This window comes from Oncorhynchus kisutch, linkage group LG4 (assembly GCF_002021735.2).
Source record: "Oncorhynchus kisutch isolate 150728-3 linkage group LG4, Okis_V2, whole genome shotgun sequence".
Taxonomy (NCBI): domain Eukaryota; kingdom Metazoa; phylum Chordata; class Actinopteri; order Salmoniformes; family Salmonidae; genus Oncorhynchus; species Oncorhynchus kisutch.
In genome coordinates this window covers 66,692,773-66,707,672 of record NC_034177.2, presented here as the reverse complement: position 1 = coordinate 66,707,672, position 14,900 = coordinate 66,692,773, and positions in this window count along the sequence as shown.

The following is a 14,900-nucleotide window of genomic DNA, read 5'->3' as shown; positions in this document are numbered from 1 at the left end:
ATAAACCTGGGGTTTGACGGTAGATTGCTGTTGTCGTGGTTATTCCGTTCACACTTTTACTTTGTCACAATTATAATTTGCATGAGTTATGTTACGGGTCTCATTACCATCCCCCCCCTAGACTGTCGGGCCAAAAGGGATTCGTAACAGGCGGGAACCTGCTCAATGAAAGAAACATCCCATGCATGAATGTGTAAGCCATCTGAAATATTTCTACGAGAAATAGAAAACAGCATACGTTTAGTTTTTCCCGCATTAAGAACTAATTTTAAATCAACAAGGACTTTCTCCATGGCAACAATCAGATTGCAGCTTCAACATAGCCTGGTCAGCTGTAGAATAGGGTACATAAGTGTCTTCTGCATACAGATGAATGTTACATGTTTTTGCATATAGTTCTTTGTGATATTATTTATATAAATAGTAAAGAGGACAGGTCCCAAAATCGCCCCCTGCGGGACACCTTTAGTAATATCGAGACAACATCAGAAAGCACACATTGGCCTTACTGACAGATAGTTTCCTATTTCAGACAACCTTTGAATGAGTAGTGGATGGTATCAAAAGCCTTGGATGGGTCTATAAATATGTCAGCACTGATTCCTATGATCTAAGCGAGGGGTTCTTAAACTTTCAGCCTGGGACCAAAATGAGAAATTCAGTGTTTTCCTGGGACCCAAGCTTATGAAAATATGCAACTATACATAAATATTGGTACATTTAATTACCCTTATGCCTAAAACAAATGCAATATAGACCAAAATAAAGAACTATGAAATTAAATGTTCATATAAATAAGTATTCATGTTTATTTTTCCCCATTAAAAGCACTTTTACATATCTGTCTAGGTTGGAACTGGTGCTGTTAAAATACAATAAATAATTTCATTCTGACCTGGAATAAACTGATTGATCACATCACACAGATGAATAACAGAACACACACAGGCTTTTTGATAATGCAACCCTAAGTAACAGTACAGATGAAAGAAAATGATCAGGCCTACTGTACATCTTACTGTTGGAAGTATTATTGAAAAAAAGTCAAATAGTTATTGTATTTTAACAGCAACAGTCGAAAATGAGTTTATTAAGAACTGGAATCACACAGGTTGAAGTATTCAACAACATGTCTATTCTGGACTCAGTGCAACACAGAGGTCATGCTCAGCATTGAGTCTATTTCTGTACTTGTTTTTAAGTATGTCAGAGTTGAGAACCATGACTCACATAGGTGTGTGGTGCCAAACTGGATCAGAACATCTACTGCTTTCTCAGTCAGGCAGGAGACCGCTTCCTGCTTTAGATGTACAACCCAGAACTGTGTGAGTGTGTTTGCCTCAAAGCATCTTGCTTCAATCAGTATATTCCAGTTATTATTATTGTATTTTAACAGCAACATTTCCAACCTAGACTAGTTGTCAACAATAATTTCTACAATAAGATGTACATTTTTCATCTTCATCTGTACTGTTACTTAGGGTTGCACTATTAGTAGCTTGCTTTCTTTGGCTAACATTAGCTGTTAACTGTGTACAAGGCCAGGTGATTGTTTGAAAGAGAAACTCACATCTACTACTGTTGACTAACCTCATTCCGTACAAATTTTGCGCAACTGCGGCATTCAAACGAGGCTGCAATGAAAACTAATGGGACTGTAGCGAATGTGTTGGCTTCAAAATCTGGGGTGTGAACTGCGTTTCTATTCAAGCGTTGATTGACATGGTAATAGCCCTCTAGTATTGGAGAAAAGTTTCAAAAAATTGACCCCTCTGATGCTGTACGTTAAATTGTGACGTGTCATGACGTACAGCACGCATAATGCAACTCATTCTGTGCTGTACAGCCTCTCTCCACCAGGTGTAGTGCTCCTCTCGCACATTAAAAACAGGAAAGGGACAGGGACAGGGACAGGAACGGGGACAGGGTAAGGGGGGATACCAAGTCAATTGTACAACTTAATGCATTCATTTTTTGCGTCATCACTGCAAGCCAACTTGACTCTCAAAAGCCGCTGTTTACTTCTGAAGATCACTTTAGTGCCACCCTAAAAACCCGATTCAAATTTGACACAAACCTTCAAATAGTTTTGTAATGACACATTATATAAACTCTTTGTAGTGTTTTATTTACGTTTTAGAGGTGATAAATTGGACAGATCGGGTGAAAAAAGCAGTTTCCCCACACGGCTTATCTCCCCCTTTCCTTATCACTCAGTAGGTTTCAATTTTAAAAAGACCCGACGGAGCTCATTGCCTTCTTCAATCATTCAAAGACGGACAGCATCAAGGTCTCGTCATTGATTTTGCAGGAAAGGGGAGAAATTGTGCTTTACAAGGGTATTCATATTACAGTTGACCTGGAAGTATTACGTTTTTTTGGGGCGCTAAAATAAGGTAAATTGTATGTTACAGCATGACGTACAAAAGTGTGTTAGCTAACTATAGTATGAAAGATAGTACTCCCTTATTTCGGCTTACTTACATTTCCACTGTCGAGGCACTGTTTCCTGAAGCATTCTTCACTGTTCTGAAAGAACTCCCTGGGTTTACCCTCATGCTGTGGATGTTTGGACAGGACGTGTCGTTTTATACATTTTTCCATATTGAGAGACTCATTACTAAGCACTTCCCAGCACAAAACACATTGTGGGTGCTCCTCATTATTTCTCAAAGTTTGTATGAAACCAAGAGAGAGAAACTCATCTCTGTATTTGCGTTTCATGACGACTGAGCTCAGTCAAAACTAGTGGCTAGCTTGAGTCCATTTGATGACAGTGGTGAGAGATGGCAAGTGGGAATGATAAGTCAGTGGCTGACAGTGCATCATCTGTTGCTGAACGACAGCGCTGCAGCGTGTGGATCAAGGAGTGATTTTCAATAAAACTGCAGAAAAAAAGACCCTGTAAACCCCAAAGCACACGGCATCTCCCACTTGTGTAGCTGCCAAACGGAGCAGAGACCGCTGCTAAGCAGAGAGCGCACTGAACAGTGAGCACAGTTGCACTTGGCCAAATCAATTCCAGTAATCAATTATATAATTATACATTTACTCTGACACGTCACGACCCACCATTAACAGGTCCACGACCCACTTTGGGTCTCGACCCGTACTTTAAAAAAGGGTGATCTAAGCTATTTAATATAGAATTTAAGATAAGTGTAGCCGCTGAAACGGTGCTATGTCCAGTTCTAAAACCAGACTAGTTTTTTTTTTATCATCCGAAGATTTGACCCGTTTCCAGAATTTTGCTGGATTTCTCCACTCAGATACACAATTCAAGAAGTATGTTGAGTGTTGCTTTTCTAACCAGTGTAAGACAGCTATTTCTCAAATGTCTGAAGGACTGAGGTAGAATCAGTCAATTATTATTATTATTTTTTACCTTTATTTTACTAGGCAAGTCAGTTAAGAACAAATTCTTATTTTCAATGACGGCCTAGGAACAGTGGGTTAACTGCCTGTTCAGGGGCAGAACGACAGATTTGTACCTTGTCAGCTCGGGGATTTGAACTTGCAACCTTCCGGTTACTAGTCCAACGCTCTAACCACTAGGCTACCCTGCCGCCCCAATTAAGCCTTAGCCCAAACTAAGTTTCTTTCATGAAATCTTTCAGAAAATTCATGTGTGAACCATGGGTTAGATCTGTCTTTTAACCTTAATCTCTTATATGGGGCATGCTTATCTGCAACAGAGTTAAACAGAGAGGTAAATTATTTAAGGGTCTGATAGAGGACACATACAACAATCATACAACCACAGGTCAGACAGGAAATGTTGCTCATTGAAAATTCTGAAATTCCTCTTTGTAATAATGTATGGATATGCTTTTGGTAGCTTAGTATCTCCAATGCAGGCAACAGGACAATGGTCACTAAGCTCGTTAGCAAAGATTCCACTGGATGTATACTTGTAAGGTGCGTTTTTTAGAATGATTTCCAAAATATTTTTCAGGGTGTATTAAGTTGAGTTATATGTAGCTCAGCACAAATATCTTTCAGTCTATCTGATACTGGCATCACCAATCCAGGTTAAGATCACCCAATATTAATCATTCAGATTTAGCATAGTTACAGTGCCTTGCGAAAGTATTCACCCCCTTGGCGTCTTTCCCATTTTGTTGCATTAAAACCTGTAATTTAGATATATTTTTATTTGGATTTCATGTAACGGAGATACACAAAATAATACAAATTGGTGAAGTGAAATATATAATATTCTCAAAAATAAAAAACGGAAAAGTGGTTCGCGCATATGTATTCACCCCCAATTACCTTCAGAAGTCACATAATTAGTTAAATAAAGTTCACCTGTGTGCAATCTAAGTGTCACATGATCTGTCACATGATCTCAGTATATATATATACACCTGTTCTGAAAGGCCCAAGAGTCTGCAACACCACTAAGCAAGGGGCATCACCAAGCAAGCGGCACTATGAAGAGCAAGGAGCCCCCCCATCAGGTCAGGGACAAAGTTGTGAAGTACAGATCAGGGTTGGGTTATAAAAAAATATCTTGAAACTTTGAACATCCCACGGAGCACCATTAAATCCATTATTTAAAAAATATAAACAATATGGCACCACAACAAACCTGCCAAGAGAGGGCCACCCACCAAAACTCACAGACCAGGCAAGGAGGGCATTGATCAGAGAGGCAACAAAGAGACCAAAGATAACCCTGAAGGAGCTGCAAAGCTCCACAGCGGAGATTGGAGTATCTGTCCATAGGACCAATTTAATCCACTTCGCGGAAGAGTGGCAAGAAAAAATCCATTGCTTAAAGAAAAAAATAAGCAACATGTTTGATGTTCGCCAAAAGGCGTGTGGGAGACTCCCCAAACATTTGTCTTTTTATTTCACCTTTAACCAGGTAGGCTAGTTGAGAACAAGTTCTCATTTGCAACTGCGACCTGGCCAAGATAAAGCAAAGCAGTTCGACACATACAACAACACAGAGTTACACATGGAATAAACAAACATACAATCAATAATACAATAGAAAACTCTATATACAGTATGTGCAAATGAGGTAGCATCAGAGAGGTAAAGCAATAAATAGGCTATGGTGGCAAATTAATTACAATATAGCAATTAAACACTGGAATGGTAGGATGTGCATAAGATGAATGTGCAAGATGAGATACTGAGGTGCAAAGGAGCAAGATAAATAAATAAATAAATACCGTATGGGGATGCGGTAGATTGGATGGGCTATTTACAGATGAGCTATGTACAGGTGCAGTGATCTGTGAGCTGCTCTGACAGCTGGTACTTAAAGCTAGTGAGAGAGGTAAGAGTCTCCAGCTTCAGAGATTTTTCAGTTCGTTCCAGTCATTTAGTACCTAGCAGAGACTTGTAGATGACCTGGAGCCAGTGGGTTTGGTGACGAGTATGAAGCGAGGGCCAGCCAACGAGAGCATACAGGTCGCAGTGGTGGGTAGTATATGGGGTTTTAGTGACAAAACAGATGGCACTGTGATAGACTGCATTCATTTTGTTGAGTAGAGCATTGGAGGCTATTTTGTAAATGACATCGCCGAAGTCGAGGATCGGTAGGATGGTCAGTTTTACAGAGGTATGTTTGGCAGCATGAGTGAAGGATGCTTTGTTGCGAAATAGGAAGCCGATTATAGATTTCATTTTGGATTGGAGATGTTTAATGTGAGGCTGGAAGGAGAGTTTACAGTCTAACCAGACACCTAGGTATTTGTAGTTGTCCACATATTCTACGTCAGAACCGTCCAGAGTAGTGATGCTGGACGGGAGGGCAGGTGTGGGCAGGGATCGGTTGAAGAGCATGCATTTAGTTATACTTGCATTTAAGAGCAGTTGGAGGTGGCATCCGCGTGGAGGTGGCTCAAAGAATCACCAGCAGCGAGAGCGACATCATTGATGTATACAGAGAAGAGAGTCGGCCCGAGAATTCAACCCTGTGGCACCCCCATAGAAACTGCCAGAGGTCCGGACAACAGGCCCTCCGATTTGACACACTGAACTCTATCGGAGAAGTAGTTGGTGAACCAAGCGAGGCAATCATTTGAGAAACCAAGGCTGTTGAGTCTGCCAATAAGAATGTTGTGATTGACAGAGTCGAAAGCCTTAGCCAGGCCGATGAATATGGCTGCACAGTAATGTCTCTTATCGATGGTGGTTATGATATCGTTTAGGACCTTGAGCGTGGCTGAGGTGCACCCATGACCAGCTCTGAAACCAGATTGCGTAGCGGAGAAGGTACGGTGAGATTCGAAATGGTCGGTAATCTGTTTGTTAACTTGGCTTTCAAAGACATTATAAAGGCAGGGTAGAATAGATATAGGTCTGTGGCAGTTTGGGTCTAGAGTGTCTCCCCCTTTGAAGAGGAGGATGACCACGGCAGCTTTCCAATCTATGGGAATCTCAGATGATACGAAAGAGATTGAACAGGCTAGTAATATGGGTTGCAATAATTTCGGCAGATCATTTTAGAAAGAGAGGGTCCAGATTGTCTAGGCCGGCTGATTTGTAGGGGTCCAGATTCTGCAGCTCTTTCAGAACATCAGCTATCAGGATTTGGGTGAAGGAGAAGTGGGGGAGGTTTGGGCGAGTTGCTGTGGGGAGTGCAGGGCTGTTGACCGGGGTAGGGGTACCCAGGTGGAAAGCATGGCCAGCCGTAGAAAAATGCTTATTTGAAATTCTCAATTATTGTAGATTTATCGGTAGTGACAGTGTTTCCTAGCCTGAGTGTAGTGGGCAGCTGGGAGGAGGTGCTCTTATTCTCCATGGACTTTACAGTGTCCCAGAACTTTTTTGAGTTTGTACTACAGGATGCAAATTTCTGTTTGAAAAAGCTAGCCTTAGCTTTCCTAACTGCCTGTGTATATTGGTCCTAACTTCCCTGAAAAGTTGCATATCACGGGGGCTATTCGATGCTAATGCAGAACGCCACAGGATGTTTTTGTGCTGGCCAAGGGCAGACAGGTCTGGAGTGAACCAAGGGCTATATCTATTCCTAGTTCTAAATTTTATGAAAGGCGCATGCTTATTTAAGATGTTGAGGAAGGCACTTTTAAAGAATAACCAGGCATCCTCTACTGACGGGATGAGGTCAATGTCATTCCAGGATACCCCGGCCAGGTCGATTAGAAAGGCCTGTTCGCTTTCAGTGATGAGGGGTGGTCGTTTGACCGCAGACCCATTACGGATGCTGTCAATGAGGCAGTGATCGCTGAGATCTTGGTTGGCATCCGGGTTGGCAGAATGTGCTAAAACAGTGAATAAAGCGAACTTAGGGAGTAGGCTTCTAATGTTAACATGCATGAAACCAAGGCTTTTACGGTTACAGAAGTCAACAAATGAGAGCACCTGGGGAGTAGGAGTGGAGCTAGGCACTGCAGGTCCTGGATTAACCTCTACATCACCAGAGGAACAGAGGAGAAGTAGGATAAGGGTACGGCTAAAGGAACATCTAGCATGTTCAGAACAGAGAGTAAAGGGAGCAGGTTTCTGGGCACGATAGCATAGATTCAAGGCATAATGTACAGACAAAGGTATGGTAGGAAGAGAGTACATTGGAGGTAAACCTGGGCATTGAGTAATGATGAGAGAGATATAGTCTCTAGAGACGTTTAAACCAGGTGATGTCATCGCATATGTGGGAGGTGAAACAACATAGTCGGTTAAGGCATATTGAGCAGGGCTAGAGGTTCTACAGTGAAATAAGACAGTAATCACTAACCAGGACAGTAATAGACAAGGCATATTGATATTAGGGAGAGGCATGCATAGCCAAGTGATCGTATGGGTCCAGTGAGTGGTTGGGCTGGCTGGGGACATGGCGATTCAGACAGTTAGCAGGCCGGGACTAGCAAGCTAGCAGTTAGCAGGCCGGGGCTAGCAAGCTAACATAAGGGCCTTAGAGGGATATCGCGATGGGGGAAAGTTTGTTTTTGTCTCCTCGTGTGGTGACGTCGATAGACCAGTCGTGGAATTAGTATGGTTCCAAGTAGCAGAGGGGTCCAAGTCCAATTTGCAAAATGGGTTTAGTTGTCCAAGAAAATGGCCGATGGATCAGCTAACAGTCCAATATGCTATAGATAGCTAGCAGGCTGCGGTTAGCAGAATGGGCCTTCAGGGGAAATCGTGCCTGAGGGGCTTGTTGGGATCCTTGGGCAGATTATGTCGGTATTCCAGTCGTGAAGGATCGGCGAGGTTCCGTGCCCCGTACCGGTATCCTTTAGCTCGATGCTTGGGGGCTTTTAATATAAGCTCCCTCTCTTGTCGGTCAGTAAAGCCACCAAGCATTGAAGGAAGGCAGCTAGCTGGTTAGTGTTAAGGGAATTTTTATCAATGATGACTAATTATGTATACATTTCAATCAGGACTGACTAATCAGAATACTATTATGTTACTGTATATGTACTAATCCGAATACTATTATGTTACTGTATATGTACTAATCAGAATACTATTATGTTGCTGTATATGTATGAGTTTTCTTTCTTGATCCCAGTACTGAATATAATGTGTGTGAATGTGGTCAAGAGTTAGAACAATGACTGTCTGTTCCTTGGTAGGAATGAACGAACGATATCTTCAGACTGGCTAGAATGCTTATCTACACGAGAAGACCTTGGCTAGTAAATTATATTAAATTGGTAGGGAGACGGATGTGGGAAGGCTTGAGATACAGCCTTTGTACTGGAACGGAGATGGCACGGGTTGGTGCTGAAACTAATGACATCATTTTCAGTTTATAACCTGTGGTAAACTGTATCGTATTCAGTACTCTCGTGAATAAAGGCTGCTATTTGACTTTAAGACTGGGCTCTGTCGATCTCTACAAAATAAGGGTCATACAAATTCTTATGAATTGACAGTGTTTAATTTTAATTGGGAATTAATACAGAGGAATTCACTTCCTGTAACAGTTAACGTTACTTGTTGGTGGCCCTTACTATAACTAACCTGGCGAAAGCTAGCTAGCTGGAGCGATGGCCAGGTAATGTTAGATAGTCACATGGCAGGTATTCTGTTGCATCCCCTCCTCTCCACACCCACACTGCCTCTGTTCATTCATTCAATCTTGTGAACGACATTAGAAAAATGAATTAAGGCAGTCGAAATGCGTGTGCAGAGTGTGCAGAGAAGCCGAGATGAAAGAGAAAACTTTACTGATTCAACTTTATTGAAGCATTCATTTTATCAATGTATTGCATTATTCTGGTGAGCATGGGTTTATTTAGTATTCTATGTTGCCTAGACGAGTTGACTAACAAATAGCCTACCAAAATGTCAGAAATGATTAAACGGAGACATAGGCCTATCTAAAAGCGCTGTCAAAAAAAATTCGCTCCGCCATCTGACTGTATAGCACATTTTCTATATTTGGAGTTTAGGGTCGGGTGCGGGCCTCCAATTTTCAGTTTATCACACTGGCCTATAGTCGGTTGGTTACGTATCGCCATTGCGGGTGAACAAACAGCTAGCTGACCCCTGCCCCACTAATGAGAGTCCAAGGAAGCACAGGAGAATACAAACTACTGCAGTGAAGGGTAAAAGGTCACCCCGCCCACAAACTGCACCACAACTTCCCTCATGGTCCAGACTTCTGCTCAGGATGCAGTCTCACCTTACAGATCAAAGGGGCAGATGGATGTTTACCTAAGAGGCCCTTTATGATTGAATAAATTGGGCATATTAGGCCTATCAATTAATTTATCTGACACTGTGTGCAACATCATTTGAAATACAGTACATTGCTTCTAACATTTTCTCACATGCTGCATGTATTTCAAAGTCCTGCGAATGTCGCTCTGTGTTCATCACAATCCTGCCACTGCCCAAATACATACCTGTCACATGTCTATTATACTGACCCACCACACCCACAGTTCAATATACTGGCCCACCACTAATATTCAATGTGCCATACATTCACCTGTAGGTGGCAGCATGGAGTTTCAATGTAATTCCCCATACTGGCAGTCTATGGGTATTATTGGGTACACATACAGTATATTGACTCATTGGGGACTCCTAGGGGTTTAGACCATTTAGCACTTACAGGTTTGCCCATGTTCATTTTTCCATTTTGGGGGGGTGCTGTCAATTGTTCCCTGACTAAGTGTAGCCTACACATGATCTTTTATGGATGGAGCTTTGGGTTAATTTTCTTGATTGAGATTGATGCCATGTCTCATTCTCCTAGAGTCTATAGGAAGTGTATGTGGGATGACGATCAATGGCTGGAGAGAAGAAAAAAAATAGGTCATGGTGCAATTCTATCACTTTAAAAACAGGCAATACGTAATGTATTCGAGTACAAAAAAACAAGATAGGCCTACATGTTTGTTATAGAAATCTCCCCCTCTCTCCCTCCCTTCCTTCATCTCTTACACTCCCTTTTCCTTCTCCCGCCTTGGTTCCCTCTGTCTCTCTTTCCCTCCATCTTTCCTTTCCTCTCTCTCTCTATCCATCTCCTCAGGGGAAGCTCTTTGAACCTTTCAGCCCAGTTAAAGGGAACAAAAGGAAACAAATCACATTGTTCTTTCAAGAATTTTTCTTGTTCAATGCCTTTCATTGCCTCTTTTTTAGGCACTTCTCTCATTCAGATCCCAGAAGTCAATGGTTCTTTACATCCCAATTTGACAAGTAAGGAGGATACAAACTAATCCCCTTAATCTGGCCTTTTTCCTGCGCGCAGCCACAGGGAGAGAGGGACCACAGAGAGTAATCCTGTAGAGGACACAATAGGATTAGGCTGCGACTCTCAGAGTGACAATCAGGTATCTACTGAGTGATCTGCAAAGTAGGGCCGACTTTCTTAAATTTTACTTATTTTGTCAGGGGAAGGGAGGGGGGGGGTCTTTCTTTGAGGGCTAGTAGAAGTCCCTCTGACAGGACTGTGTTCCTCAGCCCAGGGACCCGTGGATGACTGACAGGTGAGGGCAGAGTTAGAGTTGACGGTGTTTGGGATGGAGAGATTGGTGTCATTCACATTCTGGTACAAACAAAAGCACACACACACACAATTAATTTGAGTGAAACCATTTTCCTTCAGTAAATGTTAAAGTGGGTTCCCTCCGTCTTCCTTAAGAGCAAACACATGGGAATGATTCGAGGAGCACAGATGTGCCTCTTCCCGATGGTGCAGCGAATTTCCCAAGGCAGAAGTTGAAGGCCCTCCTTTTTTAAAAGTTCACATTTCTGATGCATTGCGTTGACAGCCGGTCCAAACAGTTTCTTCAGCTCGAAAGGAGCGTCAAGGTAACCTGCTTTCTCTCTGTCCGACAGGCTGGACAAGTTGAGCCACAGGGCTCTCTCCCCCACCAATGCAGGGCTCATGGCACGGCCACAGTCTTAAATGTCGCCTCTGGAGGTTGACACCACAGACCTCAAAGGTCTTCTGGGTTACACTTGCCAATGGCTAGAAGACTGCATCTCCAGTATCAAATCGGCTTGGTAGGCCAACGGTATGGACATAACATTCAACGGCCATAATTAACATGCAGTAGATATGTAGACTTTTTGGTAGATGGATGTGGAAATGTGGTCCGTCTTATCAGGGAGTGAAGTGCCTGTCAGTGACGAGGCACTGGGGTTGAGGTGGTTGGCCAGTGACGGCTCGATCACCGGTGGCTTGCCAAGGCCCAGATCCTCTATGTTCTTGACATTGATGTTGGCAAAAAGTCTGTTTTGGACTTTGCCCGTCAAGGGTTTGTCCCAGTTACGTTTGGCTTGCCTGGGACGGTGCGAGAGGCGAGTTTCCTCCATTCATACCAGTCTCTCTCTGCGCTGCCACCCCCAATGGGTTCGGGCCACTCAATGCTGAGTCTGGCCACTGCCCGTTTTGAAGATGCCGATGGGCAAATATCTGTCATCTGCCATCAATGCCCTGCTAAGGGTGGAAGAGGGCCTAAAGGTAAGGGTTTGCGCCTCCATGTCCTCTTCCTCTTCTGTGCCTTGAGGAGGTTCAGTTATGCCCTCGCCATTGTACTCGTCGACGACAAGGTTCTCGGGGTAGCCGTCCAAGACGTCGGCCCATGTGGGCTGGGTCTGTGAGGTAGCCTCCCTGCTTGAAGGCAGTGTAGGAGACTGATCAAGCTGGGCTGCTCTGCACACTCTTCAACGGAGGGTGTTAGCAGGAAAGTCTTTCCTCCGAGTCATGGACGCATGACTCGGAGTCGTAGAATGCCGCTTGTGTGTGTTTTCGAGCACAAGGCAGACTGCACACAGGGGGTGCGTGTCTTTGCCTGATCTGGTTCCCCGCATGGACACGGATTTTCCGGTGCTAGGGCAGGGGCCATCGCCTTGCTCGGTACGCCTTGGGCCAGGCTAGCAGGCTCCATGGCTCCAAAAAACAGCTCTTCCGAGAACAAAGTGAAACTTAACTAGCGGCCTCCACGTGGGCTAATAGCCTAGCTAGTTAGCACGGTGCTAGCAGGAGTAAGATAATCCTTTAATAATATGAACATAGCTAGCATTCACCTCGTGGGCTAGTAGCCTAGCTAGCAGCACTCTGTTAGCCAAAGGAAGATAGTCTTCCAACTAACAAAAGCGTGTCTCTCGACAGATAACCAGTATAGCTAGGACGGTATGTCTAGTCAATGCGGCACGGTAGTGGGTTGAGCTAAACGAGATAGCAAACTAGTAGCTAGTCGGTAGGATAGCCAGCTTTGAGGCGAACAAGCCCGGTTAGCTAAGCCTTGAAGTCTCAATAGTTAGCCGTGTGACGCTAATTACGACAGGAGACTAAGGGAAGAAAAAGTGAAAAAGCTCATTCTTACCCGAAGCGAAAACTTTCCTTTCGGTAAAGTCACCCGGCACCGAAGACGAGAGCTGAACAACCTGCACTCTGAGTTATGATCTAGGGGCACACCTGTGAACAGTTTAGCAAGAAACCTGTGAACAATTAAGCAAGAAACATGGCTCAAGTCCTGCTGAGGAGAGCTTAGAGAAGTGCTCTTCGTGAGGAAGAGAGGTGAGAATGACCAGAGGGTGGGCGTGTGGCTTCTTATAATGAGGGGAGGGGTCACCTCATTCGCCACTCGACCTGTCTGTCTCTGAAAGACGTGTGTGATTGGTTCTTCGGACTTCTGAGATTCAGGTGAATCTCACATGTGAAAACTCTAGTAGTGGTGTCATGCATGCATTTACTCTCATCGCCTGTAGATGGCAGCATTGGTATAAAAGTCATAGAATTCAAACAGGTTTTCTTTCTAAAATGTGATTCAACTGGATGCTAGAGCTCCAGCACCTTTTGGTACATAAATGCACAATGGTAAGTCAGTGTACAAACCTTTTAACAGACAGCCCATTTATAACAGCTCAACCACCTCCCCAAAACCAATCTCAACCCTGGTATGATGCTCCTATGCTCAGCCCAGAATTGCTCTGACATCTGATCCTCTCTGTGGTTGTACCCCCTGAGCCCAAGGAAACAGGGCTCACCTCCACTGAAAGGGAAGCCATTCCTTCCATTCAAGTCCAATGAACTTGGCCAAAGAAAACACTGTGTGATTCTTCACATGTTCTCATGTTACTCTGCTAGTCTTGCTAAGTGCTGAGGATAAATTACAGGTTATCCATTGTGAGAGAGAACAAAGTCAAAGGATGGTGGATTGCTCTGTGAGACAGGTGCCAGTGAGTTACTCTGTGTTTATCTAGTGGGGGAAGTAACAGTAGTGGTACGGAAATTACAATTCTAATTGGTCAAACCATATTGTGTTGAAAACAGTTAAACATTGTTCCTTCACACACACACAGCCTGGTTTGTTCCATCAGCTCTCATCAACTAACACGTTTTGGCATTAAGCTAATGCAATTTAGTGCAAGTCATGCTCCACTGCGAGGTAGTTGCAGTACTAGACTATACTTTATTTCCACATCCGTCATCTGCTTGATCCAAGTGTGTGTGTGATTTACGTCTTAAAGCAGGTCGCCACTAACCCACAGACGCACCCTGATGCTCTGCATATGGTTCCCTCAGCTAAATATACTGTGTGTCTCGGCTGGCTGTGTTTCAGTGAGGTCACGATGGCTTGCCCTCTTCATACTTGCTAGATGTCAGATTGAGCCTCAGACTCTTCATTTGGAGATCCTGCTAAACAAACAGCCACCAAGGCAAGAACATTTAGCAAAATCTAATGAGTGTATCTAAATGTAGAATTCTGCTAGCCATACTTTTCTTATTTCACAAGCCATTTACTAACAATTTGTACTGGTACATTTAACTTGAATTAAAATCCTTATATTTTGTGTTGCTGTTGTTAGATCTGACAACACAAGAACAAATAACCATTGATTTAATAATTTCTGTCAATGGACATGTTGTTTTATCCATGTCTGAAACAGGAATCATATTGTTTAGATGTAAATTACAGTGGTACAACTTGTACAACAGTAGCTTTCTAAATCATGATGTAACTGAATATGATGTCACAGAAATTAAGGCAGTGTGGCAGAGTTGGGTGAGGTGAAATCCTTTGTCTCCCTGCTAAGCTCCCATCACCTGTGACTGAGAGAGGTTTGCACAGGTGCCCTCTGCACCCACTCCTCCTCATCCATTCCCACCAAACTGACACTACTGAGGGAGAGGGGCAGGTATAGGCAAGGCATACATCACTCACTATTGAGTCTGTATGTGTGCCCATGGTTTGTGCAAGTGTATCTAGGTGAGTGTGGTGTGCGTATTGGTGTGTGTGGGCTCTTTAGGTGTGATGAGGGATACCACAAATACCCTTCGTGTGACCCTCAGCCCAGCCCCCTCTCCACCACTTCTGTCCCACCAGGGGGTCTTCATTTCAGCCTCTTCCTGAGAGCGGGGTAGGTGGGTGGTGGGGTTGGGTTGGGTGAGTCACTGTGTTGAGTTTGTGACGGAACCTCAGACAACAGCACTGCATCGTGGGTACCAAGTATTG